Source organism: Primulina tabacum, chromosome 10 (assembly GCF_025594145.1).
Source record: "Primulina tabacum isolate GXHZ01 chromosome 10, ASM2559414v2, whole genome shotgun sequence".
NCBI classification, from domain to species: domain Eukaryota; kingdom Viridiplantae; phylum Streptophyta; class Magnoliopsida; order Lamiales; family Gesneriaceae; genus Primulina; species Primulina tabacum.
This window is the reverse complement of record NC_134559.1, coordinates 23,015,794-23,041,513: the sequence shown is the minus strand read 5'-3', so window position 1 is coordinate 23,041,513 and position 25,720 is coordinate 23,015,794. Positions and strand designations below refer to the sequence as shown.

Here is a 25,720-nt window from a genome sequence, read left to right as displayed (position 1 = left end):
TATTCCGAATCTGATTTGATAGTACGGTTATTCTGAGTCAGTGTTTGATATAGATTATTCAAACCGAATCAGAACTGAATTCAAGAATTACAGCAGTTCAGAAATATAATCAGAATGTCCAGAACTTAATTTCGATAATCAGAGCAGAGCATCGATCAGGGTGACAGATATGTGATTTTTACTGTATGAAAATGATTATCTTGTAATGTCAAATGTTTCAGAATTGTACAACAGAATTTGATATCGATAATCAGAACCGAATACCAGGTAGGTATTTTTCTTTAATTTATATTATTAACTGATTGTTTATACCAAATAGTTCGAATTGGAAATGACAGATTGGGTCAGAAGCGCACAGAAATGGATTCAGTAGTCGTTCAAGTAACAGAAAGTATATGATAATTCGAACAGATAGTTTTTATATAGACAGATTAAATCAGTTGTGACAGAATTGGTACTGAAATGTTGGTAGAACTTGTACTAAAATGTCTGAATTGCCAATAAATGAAGACAGAAAGATAGAAATCAAAAGATTTATTACAGAATTTGTATATTTCTGACTAGACATGGGGAGTATACTTCGATGAATTCCGTAATGAGATCACTGCAATACTTTCCAGATTGTGATGTAATGTGATTGTGATTGACAGATTGTTCAATCTATATCTATTAGTTTGTACCAGATAACGTACAAACATGACCAAATGACACAGATCGATGTTAGAAAAGTGGTCAGAATAGCTAGAATGCCGAAGTAGAGTATATCAGATTGTGATTTTGCTTGATTTTGTGCTTGTGGCAGAATATACCACGAACTCTTTTCTATACTATCCAGATATGGGAAGTTATTTATAGAGCCGTAGTGCTGGATGTTAGCACTAGTGAAAACGAAACATTATTACTTTGTGCATTCTAGTCCAATGAGAACTGCAGATTTCCTGCGTATAAGGATAATGACTCAAAGATATCTGAGATAAGATCTGATACAGTCTGAGATAGAGCAAGAAAAATGGAACTGATTCAGAAGAAAATGAAAATTATTCTGTTGTTGAAAACACAGTAAGATTTTCAAAATAGCAAAGAGATTATTTGAAAGACAGAATCTGATATGAGATTGAGATTTCAGAATTGATTCATTGAGATGAGTTTCTGATTTAAACTCTGTATACATTCTTCTGATATATCTGAATTGGTTACTTGCGAGTTCGAGGACGAACTCCGATCTAAGAGGGGGAGAAATGTAAGGCCCGAGATTTTGTTACTGTAATCTGTGATTAATCTGAAATGATTTATTTATTTATTTAAAGATGATTATAGACGGAACGGATCAGATCGGGAGAGCCGAAAGAAGAAATCACATTAGGTGTGAAGAATATAATCGGCGCACATGCGCGGCTTGAATGCGCACATATGCGCGGAACGTCCAGAGAGTTCGGCGCACATGCGCGGCGGAAGGCGCGCATATGCGCGAGTAAGGGAATGTGCGAGACAGAACATCTCGCGCATATGCGCGAGAAATATCTCGCATATGCGCGAGAGGATAAACCACAAGGTGCCGGGCAGAAAGCCAGGCGCATATGCGCGACCTTGTGCGCGCATATGCGCGAGGCATGCAAAACGAAAGGATGCCACTTGCCATCACCGTGTGACGTGTATATGTATATATATATATATAAGCAACGTCAAATTCTCAGAAATAAGAGGAAGAGAGGAACCGAAGCTCCAAGTTCCTGATGTGCGAAAATTGAACGCCACGCAAATTCCGTCTGTCTGATTTTGAATCCGAGTACGGTATCGTGTTACTAGCAACGACAGCTACAACTGGACGTAAGTTTTGTTACGTTTAGACATGATTTGAATTTATGATATTGTCAGAATTGAATATGAATCAGATATGATGTTCCTGCTACAGTAGGCATTGTATAATTGAAGTCAGATTAAAGAATAGACTGGTTATACAATTATTATGAATGTTAGAGTTGATTTAGTTGAGATTCTATATCAGAGTTGTGTTATTATTCAAATTTTGAATTGTACGGATACTGATTATGTATTCTGGTATTATATCTGTGATGTTGAGATTGACGGGGTATCAAGACTGTATTGTTATGCTGTCGAAACATAAGTAGATTGATATTGAACAGATTCAGTATTGATTGAGATTGATCAGATTCAGTAATGATTTCGATTGTATCGTGATATCATTGATATGAATTAGATTGTACCTTGTTCTGATATGGATCAGATTATATACCGATTTGAGTATTGATCAGAACGGGTCTTGAATTGAGTTATATACTGATATGGTATTTATGTGACTTGTCATTGCCAGACTGGGTATGGGCAGATTGACATACAAGACTTCGTCTTCATCAGATCGTGAAGAGAAAGGTATAAATAAATGTTGATTCGGGATTGCACAACTCGAGTTAGGTTTGACTTGAGTTTCCCAAAATCACATACTTTACCTTATTGCATTGATATTTGCAGATTATCAGATTGATATGTTTAGTCTATTGAATTATAGCAGAGCCAGAGTTTGAGTCTAGGGCAGATCAGCCTAGATAGGGCAGAACCGCCGAGTCTTTGACAGAACCGCCGAGTCTTTGACAGAACCGCATAGACTCTAGACTTGCGGTGTATCGATGAGCTTAGATGTAGATCGACGTCTATGTAGACATTCGATACAGCATACCAAAGTCTAAATTAGATCAGGATCCCTAGATTAGAATGAGAGATGAGTCGAGTCTTAGATATTGAGACTAGAATTTGATTTACAGATCCGTATTGATTTATGTTTCGTAGATTACGATTCATGTTTTATTTACAGACTGGTATTGATACATGTTGTTTGGTTATGCTACATGTGATAAGATATAATTCATGCTTTTATGTTAATTCAGTTAATTGCATGTATACATTATTTATACTTGGATTTATTCTCAGCGGAGTATCCGACTGTTGTCTTGTTTTGTATGTGTGCATGACAACAGGTGGGACAGGATCGGGGTCAAGAAGATGATGAGAGAAGACGAGTTTAGAGTGGTGATTCCGGACTTATTGTAGATTTGGTTTAATACTTAAAATTTAGTAGTTGAACCTTAGACTAGTTTGAATAATTATTGTACATTATTGTACTTATATAATGAGATGTATATTAGTTACATTCCATTACGCTCCGCACTTGCATTTTAAAAAGAAAAAATTTTAGACCCTGATTATCTGAATTGATAATTAACTTCCAAAGATGATTAAGAAAACGATTAGCGTCCGGGACCCCACAACAGGTGGTATCAGAGCGATAGATCCTTTAGACTGAGATAGAAGAGAATGAGCGGGGTAGATAGATTGAGTTTTCTTTCCTTGCATGTGATTGCTAGCGTGAGAATTATTTTAATGTTGAACGACATTGCGTATGCTAGCATGACATTAGGCTTTACTGCTTCGAAATACATGGTTACCTGATTATCTGATTTGAGTTGGTATTATGTATTATTGAGTATGAATCAGATCTGATTCATGATCAGCAGTAAGATGATCAGAGAAAGATTTGGAACAGATTTGTAGTATTTGAGTACTAATGTTTTGATAAGAAGATATACCTCCACGGAGAATTCCAGAAAGGGGTAGTACTTCGACTGAACAGATAGATGTATCAGAAACTCATATGGAAATACAGTTGAAAGAATTTCAGGTATTTCAGCCGCCGAACTTGAGTGGTACCGAGACGTCTGAAGATTGTGAACCTTAGACTAGTTTGAATAATTGTTGTACATTATTGTACTTATATACTGAGATGTATATTAGTTACATTCCATTACGCTCCGCACTTGCATTTTAAAAAGAAAAATTTTTAGACCCTGATTATCTGAATTGATAATTAACTCCCAAAGATGATTAAGAAAACGATTAGCGTCCGGGACCCCACAACTCCGAAGTTAAGAGTGCTTGGGCGAGAGAAGTACTAGGATGGGTGACCCCCTGGGAAGTCCTCGTGTTGCACCCCTTTTAGTGTTTTTCTATTTTGATTACTTGTTGACAGACGATTTTCGGCTCAAATCATCGGAATCTCGACCAGGACCAGGTAAGACATGTGAAATCAACGTAGCTCGGGCACTGCCGGATTTGGACAAAATTGTAGCCTAATTTGATTGTAAACGGGCAAACGAACGAAACTCATTACTCCGCAATGAGCTGGCGAGATTTTAGCCGAATTCCTTCTCTAAGACCCTCTAATTTGCGATTTTCCGCTTCTGTTAAGCTTTCGTTTCCTCGAGAAATCCGCTTAGGAAGTTCGAAATTCGATTTCGGTTCCATTTTATCGTATCCCAAGCATAATAATAGCTTTACATTTGTTATTTTCATCTTCTTATTTTTTTCTATTTTCTGGGAACATTAAGCGATTTTTGTTATCGTGAGCCGGTTCTGTGCGGAAGGGTATGACGCAGATTACTCCAGAGACGGTTAACTCATTAAAAACAATTATTTCGACTGTTTTATCCATAATTTACGTAAACGGTTGCGACACGAGAACTGCCCAAAGAGGTCACCCAACCTAGCTCTGCCATTGCGCCAGAACGCTTAACATCATGGTTCTGATTGGGCGAGAGCAGTGCCGCGTGTTGTCCATCGCCGCCCGCTCCACACGTACTCGAGGAATATAAGAATAAACATCCCACTTAATTTCGGGTGCGATCATACCAGCACTAATGCACCGGATCCCATCAAAAATCCGAAGTTAAGCGTGCTTGGGCGAGAGCAGTACTAGGATGGGTGACCCCCTGGAAAGTCCTCGTGTTACACCCCTTTTCGTGTTTTTCTATTTTGGATTACTTGTTGACAGACGATTTTCGGCTCAAATCATCTGAATCTTGATCGTGATCAGATAAGACATGTGAAATCAACGTAGCTCGGGCACTGTCGGATTTGACAAAATTGTAGGCTAATTTGGTTGTAAATGGGCAAACGAACGAGATTCATTACTCTGCAATGATTTGGCGAGAGTTTAGCCGAATTCCTTCTCTAAGACCCTCTAATTTGCGATTTTTCGCTTCTGTTAAGCTTCCATTTCCTCGAGAAATCCGCTTAGGAAGTTCAAAATTCGATTTCGGTTCCATTTTATCGTATCCCAAGTATAATAATAGCTTTACATTCGTTATTTTATTCTTCTTATTTTTTTCTATTTTATGGGAACATTTAGCGATTTTTGTTGTTGTGAGCCGGTTCTGTGCGGAAGGGAATGACGCTGATTACTCCGAAGATGGTTATCTCATTAAAAACAATTATTTCGACTGTTTTAGCCTTAATTTACGTAAATGGTCGCGACACGAGGACTGCCCAGGGAGGTCACCCATCCTAGCTCTGCCATCGCGCCAGAACGCTTAACTTCATGGTTCTGATTGGGCGAGAGCAGTGCCGCATGTTGTCCAACGTCGCCCGCTCCACATGTACTCGAGGGATATAAATATAAACATCCCACTCAATGTCGGGTGCGATCATACCAGCACTAATGCATCGGATCCCATCAGAACTCCGAAGTTAAGCGTGCTAGGGCGAGAGAAGTACTAGGAAGGGTGACCCCCCCTGGAAAGTCCTCCTGTTGCACCCCTTTTCGTGTTTTTCTATTTTTGATTACTTGTTGACAGACGATTTTCGGCTCAAATCATCGGAATCTTGATCGGGACCAGATAAGACATGTGAAATCAACGTAGCTCGGGCACTGCCGGATTTGGACAAAATTGTAGCCTAATTTGATTGTAAACGGGAAAACAAACGAGAATAATTACTCCGCAACAAGGTGGCGAGATTTTAGCCCAATTCCTTCTCTAAGACCCTCTAATTTGCGATTTTCAGCTTCTATTAAGCTTCTGTTTCCTCGAGAAATCCGCTTAGGAAGTTCAAAATTCGATTCCGGTTCCATTTTATCGTATCGTAGGCATAATAATAGCTTTACATTCGCTATTTCTTCTTCTTATTTTTTTTCTATTTTCTGGGAACATTTAACAATTTTTTTTGTCGTGCGGAAGGGTATGATGCAGATTACTCTGGAGATGGTTAACTCATTAAAAACAATTATTTCTACTGTTTTAGCCTTAATTTACGTAAATGGTGGCGACACAAGGACTGCCCAGGGAGGTCACCCATCCTAGCTCTGCCATCGCGCCAGAACGCTTAACTTCATGGTTCTGATTGGGCGAGAGCAGTGCCGCATGTTGTCCAACGCCGCCCGCTCCACACGTACTCGAGGGATATAAAAATAAACATCCCACTCAATGTCGGGTGCGATCATACCAGCACTAATGCATCGGATCCCATCAGAACTCTGAAGTTAAGCGTGCTAGGGCGAGAGAAGTACTAGGAATGGTGACCCCCTGGGAAGTCCTCGTGTTGCAGCCCTTTTCGTGTTTTTCTATTTTTGATTACTTGTTGACAGACGATTTTCGGCTCAAATCATCTGAATCTCGATCGGGACCAGATAAGACATGTGAAGACAACGTAGGTAGGGCACTACCGGATTTGGACAAAATTGTAGCCTAATTTGATTGTAAACGGGCAAACGAAAGAGACTCATTACTCTGCAATGAGCTGGCGAGATTTTAGCCGAATTCCTTCTCTAAGACCCTCAAATTTGCTATTTTCCGCTTCTGTTAAGCTTCCGTTTCCTCGAGAAATTAGTTTAGGAAGTCTGAAATTCGATTCCGGTTCCATTTTATCGTATCCTATGCATAATAATAGCTTTACATTCGCTATTTTCTTCTTCTTTTTTTTCTATTTTCTTGGAACATTTAGCGATTTTTGTTGTCGTGAGCCGGTTTTGTGCAGAAGAGTACGACGCAGATTATTCTGGAGATGGTTAACTCATTAAAAACAATTATTTCGACTGTTTTAGCCCTAAGTTACGTAAACGGTCGCGACACGAGGAATGCCCAGGGAGGTCACCCATCCTAGCTCTGTCATCGCGCCAGAACGCTTAACTTCATGGTTCTGATTGGACGAGAGCAGTGCCACTTGTTGTCCATCGGCGCCCGCTCCACACGTACTCGAGGGATATAAGAATAAACATCCCACTCAATGTCGGGTGCGATCATACGAGCACTAATGCACCGGATCCCATCAGAACTCCGAAGTTAAGCGTGCTTCGGCGAGAGCAGTACTAGGATGGGTGACCCCCTAGGAAGTCCTCGTGTTGAACCCCTTTTCGTGTTATTGTATTTTTATTACTTGTTGACAGACGAATTTTGGCTCAAATCATCTGAATCTCGATCAGGACCAGATAAAACATGTGAAATCAACGTAGCACGGGCACTCCCGGTGTAATGCCCGAGATTTTGATTCTGGTAATCTTAGATTATTGATTAAGAATTGAGGTGATTATAGCCGGGCCATTTCGTGACCAGATTGGGCAAAACATATGAAAAGTACAATATTTGGACAGAACTGTTGGCGCCCGAGCGGTAGGAAATGACCGCCCGAGCGCCAATGTTCAATAAGAATAGCATTCGGGCAGAACCTGTGGTGCCCGAGCGGTAGAAAATTACCGCCCGAGCGCCAATGGATAACAAGCCGAGTACCGGGCAGAGTGTTCGGCGCCCGAGCGGTAGTTTATAACTGCCCGAGCGCCGACTGAAAATCAGGGAGAATGGGACACATATCTTTACATGCATGAGATATATATATATATATATATATATATATATAAGTTTCCTTCTTCAGAATTTAGCAGGAAGAGTCGAGGATTTCTCTAAGAAATCCTTACGCCTTTTAGCGTATAGATTTGTGATTTGTGAACGTTCCGCCCGTCCGATTTTGAATTCGATTATGAGATATTGGAAGTGATATCTGACTAATATGGTATTGTTGGGTATACCGATATTGTACCGTTATGCCATCGATAGTGAATTAGATTGAGTATTGAGCAGAACAGATTTGATTGGAGTAATGTATTGATATTATACTCCTCGATATTGTTATTGCCAGATTGATATTGTCAGGCTTTGAGTTCGAGACTTTGACAGAGTCAGAGTGACAGAAAGAAAGGTATAAATTAATGTTGAGTTGGGATTGCACAACTCGAGTGAGGTTTGACTCGAGTTTCCCTAAATCACATACCTAGTTTACTGCATTGATATTTGTAGTTAATGAGATTGATGTTTGTAGTCCATTGATTTATAGCCACTGCATGTTTTGACTACTGATTCGTTTAGTCATAGACTGATTCGTCTAGCTATCGGCTGAGTTGCCTAGCTACTGGCTGATTCGCCTAGTCATCGGATGATTCGCCTAGTCCCTGACTGATTCGTCTAATTATTGGCTGATTCGCTTAATCCTTGACTGATTCGTCAATTCTATGGCTGATACGACTAGTTGATTTACAGTTTTGATATCATACATGTTTGTTGATTGGCTGCATGTGAATGATATTTGTTATATGCTTTTGTATATGTTTTTATATGATTGCATGTTTACATTGTTTATACTGGGATTTATTCTCACCGGAGTTATCCGGCTATTGTCTTGTTTTGTATGTGTGCATGACAACAGGTGGGACAGGCTCAGGGTCGAGGAGATGAAGAAAGATCGTGACTAGAGTGGAGGCTCCGGACTTGGATTAGAGATAGGGTTGGACACTTGATATTAGCTGTTAAACCTTAGTTGAATAAATGTATGTGGTACAGGACTTGTACTTTTATACTGAGATGTATATACGTTTTATTTCACTACGTTCCGCATTTTAAAAAAAATTTAGACCCTGTTTTATAATTGATTAATTAGTCCCAATGATGATTAAGAACATGATTAGCGTCCGGGCCCCCACAACAGGTGGTATCAGAGCGATAGATCCTTTAGACTGAGATAGAAGCTAGTGAGCGAGGTAGATTGAGTTTTCTTTCCTTGCTTGTGATTGCTAGTATGCTTTACTGCTTTATATAATACATGTTACTTGACTTATCTGATTCGATTGTGTAATATGTATTATTGGGAACGAATTTGAACCGATTCTTGATCAGCAGTAAGATGATCGGAGGAGGGACTGAATTGAAACAGGTTTGTTGGATTGGGGTTACTAATCCTTTTGATATTCAGATATGCCTCCTCGAAGAATACCAGAACAGGGTAGCACATCGAATCCTCCAATGGATGTTACAGCCACTCCAATGGAGACATTATTGAAAAGGTTTCAGTCGTTCAAACCACCGACACTGAAGGGTACTGAGACATCAGTTGAGTGTGAAAGTTGGTTAGATAACATTGAGATGATGTTTGATTCACTGGAGTACAGTGATGAGCGCCGAATTAAATTGATTGGGCACCAGTTGCTTGATGTTGCAAAGAACTGGTGGATTACGATGAAGAAGGCCTTGGAGCATCGGGGTACGACTATTACTTGGGATGTATTTAAAACTGAGTTTTATCAAAGATTTTTCCCAGTGTCGTATAGAAAAGATAAGGGGGCGGAATTTGCCAATTTGAGACAGGGTCAGCTGAACATTGAAGAATATGTGACCAAGTTCTCTACCTTATTGAAGTTTGCTCCCCATGTGGCTGGAAATGACAAAGCCGTTGCTGATCAGTTCATCAATGGCTTGAATCCCGATATATTTACATTGGTGAACAAAGGGCGACCGAATAACCTTGCTGATGCCATGAATAGAGCAAAGGGCGCTGAAGCGGGCCTGATAAGGCAGAGAGGAGCTGCATCTGTTCCCCTAGAATCGAGATTACAGCAACCACCTCCCCGATTTGAGAGTGACAGTAGCAGTGGTAGAAAGAAAGATTTTCTGAAGGCTAGAGGAAAGCAGTTTAAGAAGTCTGGCGGCAGTTCTGCTAGCTCCAGTGGTTCCGAACAGAGTTATACCGGCGTTTACTGCGGAAATTGTGGAGGGAGACATTCCACTGAGCAATGCCAAGGAGTACTTGGTAGTTGCCACTTCTGCAAACAACAGGGACATTTTGCCAGAGTGTGTCCACAGAAGGGTTCTCAAGGATCCTAGAGAGCCGAATCATCTGGATCAGCGGCACAGTGGAGTAGACGATCAGCTGCTGTTCCTTCATTTCAGCCAGCACCATCTCAGTCACAGTAGAGGCCAGGAGGAAGTCAGACAGTTGGCCAGCCTCCTAGACAGCAGGCCAGAGTATTTGCTTTGACTGAGGAGCAGGCTCAGGAAGCACCAGATGATGATGTTGCAGGTAACTGTTCTTGATGTAGTTATCCTCCTTTTGTATTGATAAATACGGATGCTTCCCATATGTTTATTTCTGAACGATTTGCATTGAGTCATGCATTGCCTGTTGAAGCTTTATTCTACTGTAGTGTATCTCTTGACTAGTTGGGGAGAGTTTTTATATCAGTGAATTCTGTAAAATATCGTATACTATAGTAGGATGAGAATGAGATTGAGTTAGATCGTGTGGTAGCTTGTATTGTCCTAGTGTTGTCTGGTTTTGAGACTGCATTACTGATATTGATATGCTGACCAAGTACAGAGCTACCCTAGATTAGTTCCAGAAGATGGTGAAAATCGGACCTGAGATGGCCAAGGGATGAATAGTGTACGATAAGGATTCTAGATTGAGAATTCCTTTGATAATTCGTACTATCTATAACTCGATTATTACAGAAAGGAACAGAGGGACTCCTTATGTATTCGGTTGATTTACTGAAGTTGAGTCTATCATTGGCTGATTTACCAATGATAAGAAAGTTAATAATGTTTTCCCCGATAAGACTTCTGATTCGATTCCAATCAGAGAGATTGATTTTAGCCTTGATTTGATATCAGAAACAGATTGCATCCTGCTTGAGACAGATTACATTCAGGGTGTGTTATATCTGAAGATGTTATATCTGTTGAATTTAGCAGAGTTAAACCGGAATTAGTTGGCCGAGGTGGATATCAGTGTCAAACATTTGCGGTTTATGAGTTTAGCAGATCAGTACCGATGAGTGATGTTTTGAATCTGATTGAAGCTTGCTGTTGTTTGAATCTGGGTTTGAATCAGGTAAGTAATACTGCCTTGTATATGAATAACCAATATGTTGTTCCAAATGTTCCGAATTTAAAATGATAAATATTGCCAGACAGTGTGCAATAACTTATTCAGTATGCATTTTGATAGTTGAAAAGATGTTGATAGAAACAGATGAGAGTAGATATGACAGAGTTTGTACTGGAATGTCTAATTACCTACAGATAAAGACAGAAATATAGAAACCAGGAGATGGGTTATACCGATTATTGATACTTAAATAGAAATGAGGGTACATTTCGATGGATTGGTGACGAAAATATCGAAATTTTCCTAAGACTGTGATGCGATGTGATTATGATTATAATTGATAGAATGCTTGAATATGCATATATTAGGTGTACAGGATGATGTACAGATAAGATCAGACGATCAAGAGTTATGTCAGAAGAGTGATTAGACTGCATTGAATGCCAAAATTGACTATATCACACGATGATTTTCGGTTGATTTTGTATTTTTGGCAGAATATATTATAAACTCCTTCACCTATCGTCTATAGATTGACGGATAGTCGGAGCAAACTATCCAGATATCGGAGAATATCCAAGAACTGTAGTGCTGGATTTTAGCACTAGTTGACATGATTTATTGTCATTTGTGAATTATCGTACAACCACAGCTATCAGACGAGTATTGAAATGACTTCTTTCGAAGCGTTGTACGAAATGAAATGTTGATCCCCTCTTTATTGGGATGATATCTCTGAGGTTCCTGATATCGACCTGGCATGATCAGAGATATGACTGAAAAAGTGAAGCTGATTTAGAAGAAAATGAAGGCAGCCCAAGACAGACAAGCCAAATATGCCAATGTCCGACGACGACCGTTGGTATTTGAGGCTGGAAACCGAGTATTTTTGAAAATTTCACCTTTCAGATGAATTGTCCGATTTGGCAAGAAAGGGGAGTTGTCTCCACGATAGATTGGGCCGTATGAGATTCTTGAGAAGATAGGAGATCGTGCCTATCGACTCACTTTACCGCTTTCATTATCCGGAATACATGATGTCTCTCATGTAGTTTTATGGCAGAAGTACATGCAAGATACTTCCCATATGATTCAACCAGACGAAGTTGAATTGAATGAGACATTGAGCTATTTCGAAAAACCGATTCAGATTATTGATCGTAAAGAAAAGTAGCTCAGAACGAAGACTATTCCACTTGTGAAGATTCAGTGGAGTCGTCATGACATCGATAAAGCTACTTGGGAAACCGAGTCTGATATGAGACAGAGATTTCCTGATTTATTTCACTGATGTGAGTATTTTGATTCAGCTTCTGCTATACATTTCTTTCTGATATCTAATTTGATTGCCTGTGATTTCGGGGACGAAATCAAATCTTAGGGGGTGAGAAATGTAATGCCCGAGATTTTGATTCTGTTAATCTAAGATTATTGATTAAGAATTGAGGTGATTATAGCCGGGCCATTTCGAGACCAGATTGGGCAAAACATATGAAAAGTACAATGTTTGGACAGAACTGTTGGCGCCCGAGCGGTAGGAAATGACCGCCCGAGCGCCAGTGTTCAATAAGAATACTATTTGGGCAGAACCTGTGGCGCCCGAGCGGTAGAAAATTACCGCCCGAGCGCCAATGGATAACAAGCCGAGTACCGGGCAGAGTGTTCGGCGCCCGAGCGGTAGTTTATAACCGCCCGAGCGCCGACTGAAAATCAGGGAGAATGGGACACATATCTTTACATGCATGAGAGATATATATATATATATATATATATATAAGTTTCCTTCTTCAGAATTTAGCAGGAAGAGTCGAGGATTTCTCTAAGAAATCCTTACGCCTTTTAGCGTATAGATTTGTGATTTGTGAACGTTCCGCCCGTCCGATTTTGAATCCGACTTCAGTACTGTGTTCCTATCGACGCAGGCTTCAACTGGACGTAAGTTTTGCTACGTTTTGATATTATTTGAAATTATGTTGTTGAAGGAATCGGATATGATTCATATATGATGTTCTTGCGATATTAGACATTGTATAATCGAAACCGGACTGGAGAACAGATATCATATGAAATTGTTATGATTTTCAGAGTAGTTTTGGAGTCGATTTGATATCATAATTGAATTGTTATCGATTATGAGATATTGGAAGTGATATCTGACTAATATGGTATTGTTGGGTATACCGATATTGTACCGTTATGCCATCGATAGTGAATTAGATTGAGTATTGAGCAGAACAGATTTGATTGGAGTAATGTGTTGATATTATACTCCTCGATATTGTTATTGCCAGATTGATATTGTCAGGCTTTGAGTTCGAGACTTTGACAGAGTCAGAGTGACAGAAAGAAAGGTATAAATTAATGTTGAGTTGGGATTGCACAACTCGAGTGAGGTTTGACTCGAGTTTCCCTAAATCACATACCTAGTTTACTGCATTGATATTTGTAGTTAATGAGATTGATGTTTGTAGTCTATTGATTTATAGCCACTGCATGTTTTGACTACTGATTCGTTTAGTCATAGCTACTGGCTGATTCGCCTAGTCATCGGATGATTCGCCTAGTCCCTGACTGATTCGTCTAATTATTGGCTGATTCGCTTAATCCTTGAATGATTCGTCAATTCTGCGGCTGTTTCGCCCAGACACTGGATATAGGAATTATATCGATGCCGTTTAGGGTTGGGTCATTCCTATCGACTAAGATTCGATATAATTCTCAATATTCAAAACCGGGATCCCTAGATTAGGAATGAGTCAAGTCTGAGACGACGCGTTGTTTGAGTCAAGTCTGATACGACTAGTTGATTTACAGTTTTGATATCATACATGTTTGTTGATTGGCTGCATGTGAATGATATTTGTTATATGCTTTTGTATAAGTTTTTATATGATTGCATGTTTACATTGTTTATACAGGGATTTATTCTCACCGGAGTTATCCGGCTGTTGTCTTGTTTTGTATGTGTGCATGACAACAGGTGGGACAGGCTCAGGGTCGAGGAGATGAGGAAAGATCGTGATTAGAGTGGAGGCTCCGGACTTGGATTAGAGATAGGGTTGGACACTTGATATTAGCTGTTAAACCTTAGTTGAATAAATGTATGTGGTACAGGACTTGTACTTTTATACTGAGATGTATATACGTTTTCTTTCCTTACGTTCCGCATTTTAAAAAAAATTTAGACCCTCTTTTATAATTGATTAATTAGTCCCAATGATGATTAAGAAACATGATTAGCGTCCGATCCCCCACACCCGGATTTGGACAAAATTGTTGCCTAATTAGATTGTAAACGGGCAAACGAACGAGACTCATTACTCCGCAATGAGCTAGCGAGAGTTTAGCCGAATTCTTTCTCTAAGACCCTCTAATTTGCAATTTTCCGCTTCTGTTGAACTTCCGTTTCCTCGAGAAATCCGCTTAGGAAGTTTGAAATTCGATTTTAGTTCTATTTTATCATATCCCAGGCATAATAATAGCTTTACATTCGTTATTTTCTTCTTCTTATTTTTTTTCTATTTTCTGCTAACATTTAGCGATTTTTGTTGTCGTGAGCCGGTTCTGTTCTGAAGGGTATGATGCAGATTACTCTAGAGACGGTTAACTCATTAAAAATAATTATTTCGATTGTTTTAGCCTTAATTTACGTAAACGATCGCGACACAAGGACTGCTCAGGGAGGTCACCCATCCTAGCTCTGCCATCGCGCCAGAACGGTTAACTTCAGTGTTCTGATTGGGCGAGAACAGTGCCGCGTGTTGTCCATCGCCGCCCGCTCCACATGTACTCGAAGGATATAAGAATAAACATCCCACTCAATGTCGGGTACGATCATACCAGCACTAATGCACCGGATCCCATCAGAACTCCGAAGTTAAGCGTGCTTGGGCGAGAGCAGTGCTAGGATGGGCTACCCCCTGGAAAGTCCTCGTGTTGCACCCCTTTTTGTGTTTTTCTATTTTTGATTACTTGTTGACAGACGATTTTCGGCTCAAATCATCTGAATCTCGATCGGGACCAGATAAAACTTAATTGGAAACGGGCAAACGAACGAGATTCCTTACTCCGCAATGAGCTGGCGAGAGTTTAGCCGAATTCCTTCTCTATGACGCTCTAATTTTCGATTTTCCGCTTCTTATAAACTTTCGTTTCCTCGAGAAATACTCATAGGAAGTTTGAAATTTGATTCATGTTCCATTTTATCGTATCTTAGGCATAATAATAGCTTTACATTCGCTATTTTCTTCTTTTTATTTTTTTTCTATTTTCTAGGAACATTTAGCGATTTTTTTTGTCGTGAGCCGGTTTTGTGTAGAAGGGTATGATGCAGATTATTCTGGAGATGGTTAACTCATTAAAAACAATTATTTCGACTGTTTTAGCCATAATTTACGTAAACGGTCGCGACACGAGGAATGCCCAGGGAGGTCACCCATCCTAGCTCGGTCATCGTGCCAGAACGCTTAACTTCGTGGTTCTGATTGTGCGAGTGCAGTGCCGCATGTTTTCCATCGCCGCCCGCTCCACACGTACTCGAAGGATGTAAGAATAAACATCCCACTCAATGTCGGGTTCAATCATACCAGTTAAAATGCACCGGATCCCATCAGAACTCCGAAGTTAAGCGTGCTTGGGCGAGAGTAGTACTAGGATGGGTGACCTCCTGGGATGTCCTCGTGATTCACCCTTTTTCGTGTTTTTATATTTTTGATTACTTGTTGACAGACGATTTTTGGCTGAAGTTAAGCGTGCTTGGGCGAGAACAGTACTAGGATGGGTGACCCCCTAGGAAGTCCTCGTGTTGCACCCCTTTTCGTGTTTTTTCATTTTTAATGCTTGTTGACCGACGAATTTCGGCTCAAATCATCTGAATCTCGATCAGGAAAAGATAAAACATGTGAAATCAACGTAGCTCGGGCACTGCCGGATTTGGACAAAATTGTAGCCTAACTAGATTGTAAATGGGCAAACGAACGAGAATCATTACTCCGCAATGAGCTGGCGAGAGTTTAGCCGAATTCTTTCTCTAAGAGCCTCTAATTTGCAATTTTCCGCTTCTGTTAAGCTTCCGTTTCCTCGAGAAATCCGCTTAGGAAGTTCGAAATTCGATTCCGTTTCCATTTTATCGTATCCCAGGCTTAATAATAGCTTTACATTCGTTATTTTCTTCTTCTTATTTTTTTTTCTGTTTTCTGGGAACATTTAGCGATTTTTGTTGTCGTGAGCCGGTTCTGTGCGGAAGGGTATGATGCAGATTACTCTGGAGACGGTTAACTCATTAAAAACAATTATTTCGATTGTTTTATCCTTAATTTACGTAAACGGTCGCGACATGAGGACTGCTCAGGAAGGTCACCCATCCTAGTTCTGTCATCGCGCCAGAACGCTTAACTTCATGGTTCTGATTGGGCGAGAGCAGTACCGCGTGTTGTCCATCGCCGCCCGCTCCACATGTACTCGAAGGATATAAGAATAAACATCCCACTAAATGTCGGATGCGATCATACTAGCACTAATGCATCGGACCCCATCAGAACTCCGAAGTTAAGCGTGCCTGGGCGAGAGCAGTACTAGGATGGGTGTCCCCCTGGGAAGTCCTCGTGTTTCACCTTTTTTCGTGTTTTTCTATTTTTGATTACTTGTTGACAGACGATTTTCGGCTGAAGTTAAGCGTGCTTGGACGAGAGCAGTACAAGGATGGGTGACCCCCTAGGAAGTCCTCGTGTTGCACCCCTTTTCGTGTTTTTCCATTTTTAATTACTTGTTGACAGACGAATTTCGGCTCAAATCATCTGAATCTCGATCAGGACCAGATAAAACATGTGATATCAATGTAGCACGGGCACTGCTGGATTTGGACAAAATTGTAGCCTAATTAGATTGTAAACGGGCAAACGAACGAGACTCGTTACTCCGCAATGAGCTAGCGAGAGTTTAGCCGAATTCTTTCTTTAAGACCCTCTAATTTGCAATTTTCCGCTTCTGTTAAACTTCCGTTTCCTCGAGAAATCCGATTAGGAAGTTTGAAATTAGATTCTGGTTCCATTTTATCGTATCCCAGGCATAATAATAGCTTTACATTCATTATTTTCTTTTTCTTATTTTTTTTCTATTTTCTTGGAACATTTAGCGATTTTTGTTGTCGTGAGCCGGTTCTGTGCGGAAGGGTATGATGCAGATTACTATGGAGACGGTTAACTCATTAAAAACAATTATTTCGATTGTTTTAGCCTTAATTTACGTAAACGGGGACTGCTCAGGGAGGTCACCCATCCTAGCTCTGCCATCGCGCCAAAACGCTTAACTTCATGGTTCTGATTGGGCGAGAGCAGTGCCGCGTGTTGTCCATCGCCGCCCGCTCCACATGTAGTCGAAGGATATAAGAATAAACATCCCACTCAATGTCGGGTGAGATCATACCAGCACTAATGCACCGGATCCCATCAGAACTCCGAAGTTAAGCGTGCTTGGGCAAGAGCAGTACTAGGATTGGTGACCCCCTGGGAAGTCCTCGTGTTGCACCACTTTTCCTGTTTTTCTATTTTTGATTACTTGTTGACAGACGATTTTCGGCTCAAATCATCTTAATCTCGATCGGGACCAGATAAAACATGTGAAATCAACGTGGCTCGGGCACTGCCGGATTTTGAAAAAATTGTAGTCTAATTTGATTGTAAACGGGCAAACGAAGGAGACTCCTTACTCCGCAAGGAGCTGGCGAGAGTTTAGCCGAATTGCTTCTCTAAGACCCTCTAATTTGCAATTTTCCGCTTCTGTTAAACTTTTGTTTCCTCGAGAAATCCTCATAGAAAGTTTGAAATTTGATTCCTGTTCCATTTTATCGTATCCAAGGCATAATAATAGCTTTAAATTCGCTATTTTCTTCTTCTTATTTTTTTTCTATTTTCTGGGAACATTTAGCGATTTTTGTTGTCGTGAGCCGGTTCTGTGCGGAAGGGTATGACGCAGATTATTCTGGAGATGGTTAACTCATTCAAAACAATTATTTCGACTGTTTTAGCCATAATTTACGTAAACGATCGCGTCACAAGAAATGCAAAGGAAGGTCACCCATCCTAGCTCTGTCATCGCGCCAGAACGCTTAACTTCGTGGTTCTGATTGGGCGAGAGCAGTGCCGCATGTTGTCCATCGCCGCCCGCTCCACACGTACTCGAGGGATATAAGAATAAACATCCCACCCAATGTCGGGTGCGATCATACCAGCCCTAATGCACCGGATCATTAGAACTCCGAGGTTAAGCGTGCTTGGGCGAGAGCAGTACTAGGATGGGAGACCCCCTGGGATGTCCTCGTGATGAACCCTATGTGTTTTTCTATTTTTGAATACTTGTTGACAGACGATTTTCGGCTGAAGTTAAGCGTGCTTGGGCGAGAGCAGTACTAGGATGGGTGACTCCCTAGGAAGTCCTCGTGTTGCACCCCTTTTCGTGTTTTTCCATTTTTAATTACATGTTGATAGACAAATTTCGGCTCAAATCATCTGAATCTCGATCAGGACCAGATAAAACATGTTAAATCAACGTAGCATGGGCACTGCCTGATTTGGACAAAATTGTAGCCTAATTAGATTGTAAACGGGCAAACGAACGAGACTCATTACTCCGCAATGAGCTAGCGAGAGTTTAGCCGAATTCTTTCTCTAAGACCCTCTAATTTGCAATTATCCGCTTCTGTTATACTTCCGTTTCCTCGAGAAATCCGCTTAGGAAGTTTGAAATTCGATTCTTGTTCCATTTTATCGTATCCGAGGCATAATAATAGCTTTACATTCGTTATTTTATTTTTCTAATTTTTTTTTCTATTTTGTGGGAACATTTAGCGATTTTTGTTGTCGTGAGCCGGTTCTGTGGGGAAGGGTATGATGCAGATTGCTCTGGAGACGGTTAACTCTTTAAAAACAAGTATTTCGATTGTTTTAGCCTTAATTTACGTAAACGGTCGCGACACGAGGACTGCTCAGGGAGGTCACCCATCCTAGCTCTGCCATCGCGCCAGAACGCTTAACTTCATGGTTCTGATTGGGTGAGAGCAGTGCCGCGTGTTGTCCATCGCCGCCTGCTCCACATGTGCTCAAAGGATATAAGAATAAACATCCCATTCAATGTCGGGTGCGATCATACCAGCACTAATGCATCGGATCCCATCAGAACTTCGAAATTATGCATGCTTGGGCGAGAGCAGTAATAGGATGGGTGACCCCTTGGGAAGTCCTCGTGTTGCACCTCTTTTCGTATTTTTCTATTTTTGATTACTTGTTGACAGACGATTTTCGGCTCAAATCATTTGAATCTCGATCGGGACGAGATAAAACATGTTAAATAAACGTGGCTCGGGCACTGCAGGATTTGGAAAAAATTGTAGTCTAATTTGATTGTAAACGGGCAAACGAACGAGACTCTTTACTCCGCAATGAGCTGGCGAGAGTTTAGCCGAATTCCTTCTCTAAGACCCTCTAATTTGCGATCATCCGCTTCTGTTGAACTTCCGTTTCCTCGAGAAATCCTCTTAGGACGTTTGAAATTTGATTCCTGTTCCATTTTATCGTATCGTAGGCATAATAATAGGTTTACATTCGCTATTTTCTTCTTCTTATTTTTTTTCTATTTTCTGGGAACATTTAGCGATTTTTGTTGTCGTGAGCCGGTTCTGTGCGGAATGGTATGACGCAGATTACTCCGGAGACGGTTAACACATTAAAAACAATTATTTCGACTGTTTTATCCATAATTTACGTAAACGGTCGCGACACGAGGATTGCCTAGGGAGGTCACCCATCCTAGATCTGCCATCGCGCCAGAACACTTAACTTGACTGTTCTGATTGGGAGAGAGCAGTGCCGCGTGTTGTCCATCACCGCTTGCTCCACACGTACTCGAGGGATATAAGAATAAACATCCCACTCAATGTCGGGTGCGATCATACCAGCACTAAAGCACCGGATCCCATCAGAACTACGAAGTTAAGCGTGCTTAGGCGAGAGCAGTACTAGGATGGGTGACCCCTGGGAAGTCCTCGTGTTACACCCTTTTTTGTATTTTTCTATTTTTGATTACTTGTTGACAGACGATTTTCGGCTCAAATCATTTGAATCTCGATCGGGACCAGATAAGACATTTGAAATCAACGTGGCTCGGGCACTGTCGGATTTGGACAAAATTGTAGCCTAATTTGATTGTAAACGGGCAAACGAAAGAGACTTATTACTCCGCAATGAGCTGGCAAGATTTTAGCCGAATTCCTTCTCAAAGACCCTCAAATTTGCGATTTCCGCTTCTGTTAAGCTTCCGTTTCCTCGAGAAATCCATTTAGGAAGTCTGAAATTCTATTACGGTTCCATTTTCTTCTTCTTTTTTTTTCTATTTTCTGGGAACATTTAGCGATTTTTGTTGTCGTAAACCGGTTTTGTGCGGAAGGGTATGACGCAGATTAAACGGTCGCGACACGAGGACTGCTCAGGGAGGTCACCCATCCTAGCTCTGCCATCGCGCCAGAACGCTTAACTTCATGGTTCTGATTGGGCGAGAGCAGTGCCGCGTGTTCTCCATCGCCGCCAGCTCCACACGTACTCGAGGGATATAAGAATAAACATCCCACTCAATGTCCGGTGCGATCATACCAGCACTAATGCAACAGATCCCGTCAGAACTCCGAAGTTAAGCGTGCTTGGGAGAGACCAGTACTAGGATGGGTGACCCCCTGGGAAGTCCTCGTGTTGCACCCTTTTTCGTATTTTTCTATTTTTGATTACTTGTAGACAGACGATTTTTGGCTCAAATCCTCTGAATCTCGATCGGGACCAGATAAAACATGTGAAATCAACGTAGCTCGGGCACTGCCGGATTTGGACAAATTTTTAGCCTAATTTGATTGTAAACGGGCAAACGAACGAGACTCATTACTCCGCAATGAGCAGGCGAGAGTTTAGCCGAATTCTTTCTCGAAGACCCTCTAATTTGCGATTTTCCGCTTCTGTTAAGCTTCCGTTTCCTCGAGAAATCCGCTTAGGAAGTTCGAAATTCGAGTCCGGTTCCATTTTATCGTATCCCAGGTATAATAATAGCTTTACATTCGCTATTTTCTTCTTTTTATTTTTTTTTTATTTTCTGAGAACATTTAGCGATTTTTGTTGTCGTGAGCCGGTTCTGTGCAGAAGGGTATGACGCAGATTACTCCAAAGACGGTTAACTCATTAAAAACTATTATTTCGACTGTTTTATCAATAATTTACGTAAACGGTCGCGACACGAGGAATGCCTAGGGAGGTCACCCATCCTAGCTCTGCCATCGCGCCAGATCGCTTAACTTCATGGTTCTGATTGGGCGAGAACAGTGCCGCGTGTTGTCCATCCCGCCCGCTCCACAGGTATTCGAGGAATATAAGAATAAACATCCCACTCAATGTCAGGTGCGATCATACCAGCACTAATGCATCGGATCCCATCAGAACTCCAAAGTTAAGCGTGCTTGGACGAGAGAAGTACTAGGATGGGTGACCCCTTGGGAAGTCCTCGTTTTGCACCCCTTTTCGTGTTTTTCTATTTTTGATTACTTGTTGACAGACGATTTTCGGCTCAAATCATCTGAATCTCGATCGAGACCAGATAAGACATGTGAATCAACGTGGCTCGGGCACTGCCGGATTTGGACAAAATAGTAGCCTAATTTGATTGGTAACGGGCAAGCGAACGAGACTCATTACTCCGCAATGAGCTGGCGAGATTTAAGCCGAATTTTTTCTCTAAGGCCCTCTAATTTGTGATTTTCTGCTTCAGTTAAGCTTGCGCTTCCTCGAGAATTCCGTTTAGGAAGTCCGAAATTCGATTACGGTTCTATTTTATCGTATCCAGGAATAATAATAGCTTTACATTTGCTATTTTTTTCTTCTTATTTTTTTCTATTTTCTTGGAACATTAAGCGATTTTTGTTGTCGTGAGCCGCTTCTGTGCGGAAGGGTATGACGCAGATTATTCCGGACACGTTTAACTCATTAAAAACAATTATTTCGACTGTTATATCCATATTTTACGTAAACGATCGCGACACGAGGACTGCCCAGGGAGGTCACCCATCCTAGCTCTGCCATCGCGCCAGAACGCTTAACTTCATGGTTCGGATTGGGCGAGAGCAGTGCCGCGTGTTGTCCATCGCCGCCTGATTCCCATATACTCGAGGGATATAAGAATAAACATCCCACTCAATGTCAGGTGCGATCATACCAGTACTAATGCACCGAATTCCATCAGAACTCCGAAGTTAAGCGTGCTTGGTCGAGAGCAGTACTAGGATGGGTGACCCCTTGGGAAGTCCTCGTGTTGCACCCCTTTTCGTGTTTTTCTATTTTTGATTACTTTTTGACACACGATTTTTGGCTCAAATCATCTGAATCTCGATCGGGACCAGATAAGACATGTGAAATCAACGTAGCTCGGGCACTGCAGGATTTGGACAAAATTGTAGGCTAATTTGATTGTAAACGGGCAAACGAACGAGACTTATTACTCCGCAATGAGCTGGCGAGATTTTAGCCGAATTCCTTCTCTAAGACCCTCTAATTTGCGATTTTCCGCTTCTGTTAAGCTTCTGTTTCCTCGAGAAATCCGCTTAGGAAGTTCGAAATTCGATTCCTGTGCGGAAGGGTATGATGCAAATTACTCCGGAGACGGTTAACTCATTAAAAACAATTATTTCGACTGTTTTAGCCATAATTTATGTAAACGGTCGCGACACAAGAACTTCTCAGGTAGGTCACCCATCCTAGCACTGCCATCGCTCCAGAACGCTTAACTTCATGATTCTGAATAGGCGAGAGCATTGCCGCGTGTTGTCCATCGCCGCTCGCTCCACACGTACTCGAGGGATATAAGAATAAACATCCCACTCAATGTCGGGTGCGATCATACCAGCACTAATGCACCGGATCCCATCAGAACTCCGAAGTTAAGCTTGCTTGGGCGAGAGCAGTACTAGGTTGGGTGACCCCCTGGGAAGTCCTTGTGTTACACCACTTTTCGTGTTTTTCTATTTTTGATTACTTGTTGACAGATGATTTTTGGCTAAAATCATCTGAATCTGGATCGGGACAAGATAAAACATGTGAAATCAACGTAGCTCGGGCAGTGCTGGATTTGGACAAAATTGTAGGCTAATTTGATTGTAAACGGGCAACCGAACGAGACTCATTACTCCGCAATGAGGTGGCGAGATTTTAGCCGAATTCTTTCTCTAAGACCCTCTAATTTGCGATTTTTCGCTTCTGTTAAGCTTCCGTTTTCTCGAGAAATCCGCTTAGGAAGTTCGAAATTCGATTCCAGATCCATTTTATCGTATCTCATGCATAAAAATAGCTTTACATTCGCTATTTTCTTCTTCTTATTTTTTTCTATTTTCTGGGAACATTTAGCGATTTTTGTTATCGTGAGCCAGTTCTATACGGAAGGGTATGACGCAGATTACTCCGGAGACGGTTAACTTATTAAAAACAATTATTTCGACTGTTTTATCCATATTTTACGTAAACGGTCGCGACACGAGGACTGCCCAGGGAGGTCCACCCATCCTAGCTCTGCCATCGCGCCAGAAAGCTTAACTTCATGGTTCTGATTGGGCGAGAGCAGTGCCGCGTGTTGTTCCTCGCCGCCCGCTCCACACGTACTCGAAAGATATAAGAATAAACATCCCACTCAATGTCGGGTGCGATCATACCAGCACTAATGCACCGGATCCCATCAAAACTCCGAAGTTAAGCGTGCCTGGGCGAGAGCAGTACTAGGATGGGTGGCCCTCTGGAAAGTCCTAGTGTTGCACGCCTTTTTGTGTTTTTCTATTTTTGATTACTTGTTGACAGACGATTTTCAGCTCAAATCTTCTGAATCTCGATCTGGACCAGATAAGACATGTGAAATTAACGTATCTCGGGCACTGCCGGGTTTGGACAAAATTGTAGGCTAATTTGATTGTAAACGGGCAAACGAACGAGACTCATTACTCCGCAATGAGCTGGCGAGATTTTAGCAGAATTCTTTCTCTAAGACCCTCTAATTTAGCGATTTTTGTTGTCGTGAGCCGGTTCTGTGCGGAAGGATATGACATAGAATACTCCGGAAACGGTTAACTCATTAAAAACAATTATTTCAACTGTTTTATACATAATTTACGTAAACGGTCGCGACATGAGGACTTCCCAGGGAGGTCACCCATCCTAGCTCTTCCATCGCGCCAGAACGCTTAACTTCATGATTTTGATTGGGCGAGAGCATAGCCGCGTGTTGTCCATCACCGCACGCTCCACACGTACTCGAGGGATATAAGAATAAACATCCCACTCAATGTCTAGTGCGATTATACCAGCACTAATGCACCGGATCCCATCAGAACTCCGAAGTTAAGCAAGCTTGGGCGAGAGCAGTACTAGGAAGGGTGACCCCTGGGAACTCCTCGTGTTGCACCCTATTTCGTGTTTTTATATTTTTGATTACTTGTTGACAGACGATTTTTGGCTCAAATAATCTGAATCTCGATCGGGACCAGATAAGACATGTGAAATCAACGTAGCTCGGGCACTGTCGGATTTGGACAAAATTGTAGGCTAATTTGATTGGAAACGGGCAAACGATCGAGACTCGTTACTCCGCAATGAGCTGGCGAGATTTTAGCCGAATTCCTTCTCTAAGACCCTCTAATTTGCGATTTTCCGCTTCTGCTAAGCTTCTGTTTCCTCGAGAAATCCGCTTAGAAAGTTCGAAAATCGATTTCGGTTCCATTTTATCATATCCCAGGCATAATAATAGCTTTTCATTTGCTATTTTTTTATTCTTATTTTTTTTTCTATTTTCTGTGAACATTTAGCGATTTTTGTTGTCGTGAGCCGGTTCTGTGCGGAAGGGTATGACGCACATTACTCCGGAGACGGTTAACTCATTAAAAACAATTATTTCGACTGTTTTATCCATAATTTACGTAAACGGTCGCGACACGAGGACTTCCCAGGGAGGTCACCCATCCTAGCTCTGCCATCGCGCCAGAACGCTTAAATTCAAGGTTCTGATTGGGCGAGAGCAGAGCCGCGTGTTGTCAATCGCCGCCCGCTCCACACGTACTCGAGGGGTATAAAAATAAACATCCCACTCAATGTCGGGTGCGAACATACCAGCACTAATACACCGGATCCCATCAGAACTCCGAAGTTAAGCGTGCTTGGGCAAGAGCAGTTGTAGAGGTTCGAAATTCGTACTTGAAAATTTTGAAATTTTCTTTTTAAATAAATAAAATGCCTCATTCATAAAATAAACTGAATAAAAGTTTTAATGCTTAATGCAACAGCGGAATAAAAGTTTTAAATGTCGAAATAGCAGCGGAAGTAAATATCTGTTTCAAAACAACAACTTAAAATAATTCATCGCGATAAAAATGAGTTTGCGTAAAAATGAAAAATAAACTGATAAATGAGGTTCTCGGGTTCCTACTATTGCCGACCCAAGCTAGCTCACTGGTCCCCGCCCTCGGTCTCGACCTCATCAAGACCAACAACAATCAAGTCCAGTGCTATTTTTTTACTCTTATTTTTTTTTTATTTTCTGGTAATATTTAGCGATTTTTGATGTCGTGAGCCGGTTCTGTGTGAAAGGGTACAACATAGATTACTCCGGAGACGGTTAACTCATTAAAAACAATTATTTCGACTGTTTTATGCATAATTTA

The 25,720-nt window shown here is 41.3% G+C and overlaps 14 non-coding genes and 3 pseudogenes across 14 annotated transcripts; all 17 read left to right on the top strand.

The window, feature by feature from the left end:
* The first annotated feature begins 4,687 nt into the window (after nucleotides 1-4,687).
* LOC142517467 (5S ribosomal RNA) lies at nucleotides 4,688-4,806 on the top strand. Its single transcript, XR_012813213.1, has one exon. It is a non-coding gene; the product is annotated as a 5S ribosomal RNA (ribosomal RNA).
* Nucleotides 4,807-5,487: 681 nt separating this feature from the next.
* On the top strand, nucleotides 5,488-5,608 carry LOC142509127 (5S ribosomal RNA). The gene has a single exon (XR_012807314.1). It is a non-coding gene; the product is annotated as a 5S ribosomal RNA (ribosomal RNA).
* A 669-nt stretch (nucleotides 5,609-6,277) lies between these two features.
* On the top strand, nucleotides 6,278-6,396 carry LOC142506694 (5S ribosomal RNA). Its single transcript, XR_012804977.1, has one exon. It is a non-coding gene; the product is annotated as a 5S ribosomal RNA (ribosomal RNA).
* A 680-nt stretch (nucleotides 6,397-7,076) lies between these two features.
* Nucleotides 7,077-7,195, top strand: LOC142514537 (5S ribosomal RNA). The gene has a single exon (XR_012810426.1). It is a non-coding gene; the product is annotated as a 5S ribosomal RNA (ribosomal RNA).
* A 7,629-nt stretch (nucleotides 7,196-14,824) lies between these two features.
* Nucleotides 14,825-14,943, top strand: LOC142517485 (5S ribosomal RNA). Its single transcript, XR_012813229.1, has one exon. It is a non-coding gene; the product is annotated as a 5S ribosomal RNA (ribosomal RNA).
* Nucleotides 14,944-15,570: 627 nt separating this feature from the next.
* Nucleotides 15,571-15,689, top strand: LOC142511078 (5S ribosomal RNA; annotated as a pseudogene).
* Nucleotides 15,690-16,494: 805 nt separating this feature from the next.
* On the top strand, nucleotides 16,495-16,613 carry LOC142509252 (5S ribosomal RNA). The gene has a single exon (XR_012807436.1). It is a non-coding gene; the product is annotated as a 5S ribosomal RNA (ribosomal RNA).
* A 794-nt stretch (nucleotides 16,614-17,407) lies between these two features.
* On the top strand, nucleotides 17,408-17,526 carry LOC142506897 (5S ribosomal RNA). Its single transcript, XR_012805171.1, has one exon. It is a non-coding gene; the product is annotated as a 5S ribosomal RNA (ribosomal RNA).
* A 683-nt stretch (nucleotides 17,527-18,209) lies between these two features.
* Nucleotides 18,210-18,326, top strand: LOC142512272 (5S ribosomal RNA; annotated as a pseudogene).
* Nucleotides 18,327-19,129: 803 nt separating this feature from the next.
* On the top strand, nucleotides 19,130-19,248 carry LOC142510647 (5S ribosomal RNA; annotated as a pseudogene).
* A 683-nt stretch (nucleotides 19,249-19,931) lies between these two features.
* Nucleotides 19,932-20,049, top strand: LOC142507102 (5S ribosomal RNA). The gene has a single exon (XR_012805367.1). It is a non-coding gene; the product is annotated as a 5S ribosomal RNA (ribosomal RNA).
* A 576-nt stretch (nucleotides 20,050-20,625) lies between these two features.
* On the top strand, nucleotides 20,626-20,744 carry LOC142507872 (5S ribosomal RNA). Its single transcript, XR_012806113.1, has one exon. It is a non-coding gene; the product is annotated as a 5S ribosomal RNA (ribosomal RNA).
* Nucleotides 20,745-21,426: 682 nt separating this feature from the next.
* Nucleotides 21,427-21,545, top strand: LOC142516045 (5S ribosomal RNA). The gene has a single exon (XR_012811860.1). It is a non-coding gene; the product is annotated as a 5S ribosomal RNA (ribosomal RNA).
* Nucleotides 21,546-22,225: 680 nt separating this feature from the next.
* On the top strand, nucleotides 22,226-22,344 carry LOC142506292 (5S ribosomal RNA). Its single transcript, XR_012804587.1, has one exon. It is a non-coding gene; the product is annotated as a 5S ribosomal RNA (ribosomal RNA).
* A 565-nt stretch (nucleotides 22,345-22,909) lies between these two features.
* LOC142516483 (5S ribosomal RNA) lies at nucleotides 22,910-23,028 on the top strand. The gene has a single exon (XR_012812276.1). It is a non-coding gene; the product is annotated as a 5S ribosomal RNA (ribosomal RNA).
* A 683-nt stretch (nucleotides 23,029-23,711) lies between these two features.
* LOC142507750 (5S ribosomal RNA) lies at nucleotides 23,712-23,830 on the top strand. Its single transcript, XR_012805998.1, has one exon. It is a non-coding gene; the product is annotated as a 5S ribosomal RNA (ribosomal RNA).
* A 523-nt stretch (nucleotides 23,831-24,353) lies between these two features.
* LOC142509325 (5S ribosomal RNA) lies at nucleotides 24,354-24,471 on the top strand. The gene has a single exon (XR_012807504.1). It is a non-coding gene; the product is annotated as a 5S ribosomal RNA (ribosomal RNA).
* Nucleotides 24,472-25,720: the final 1,249 nt, after the last annotated feature.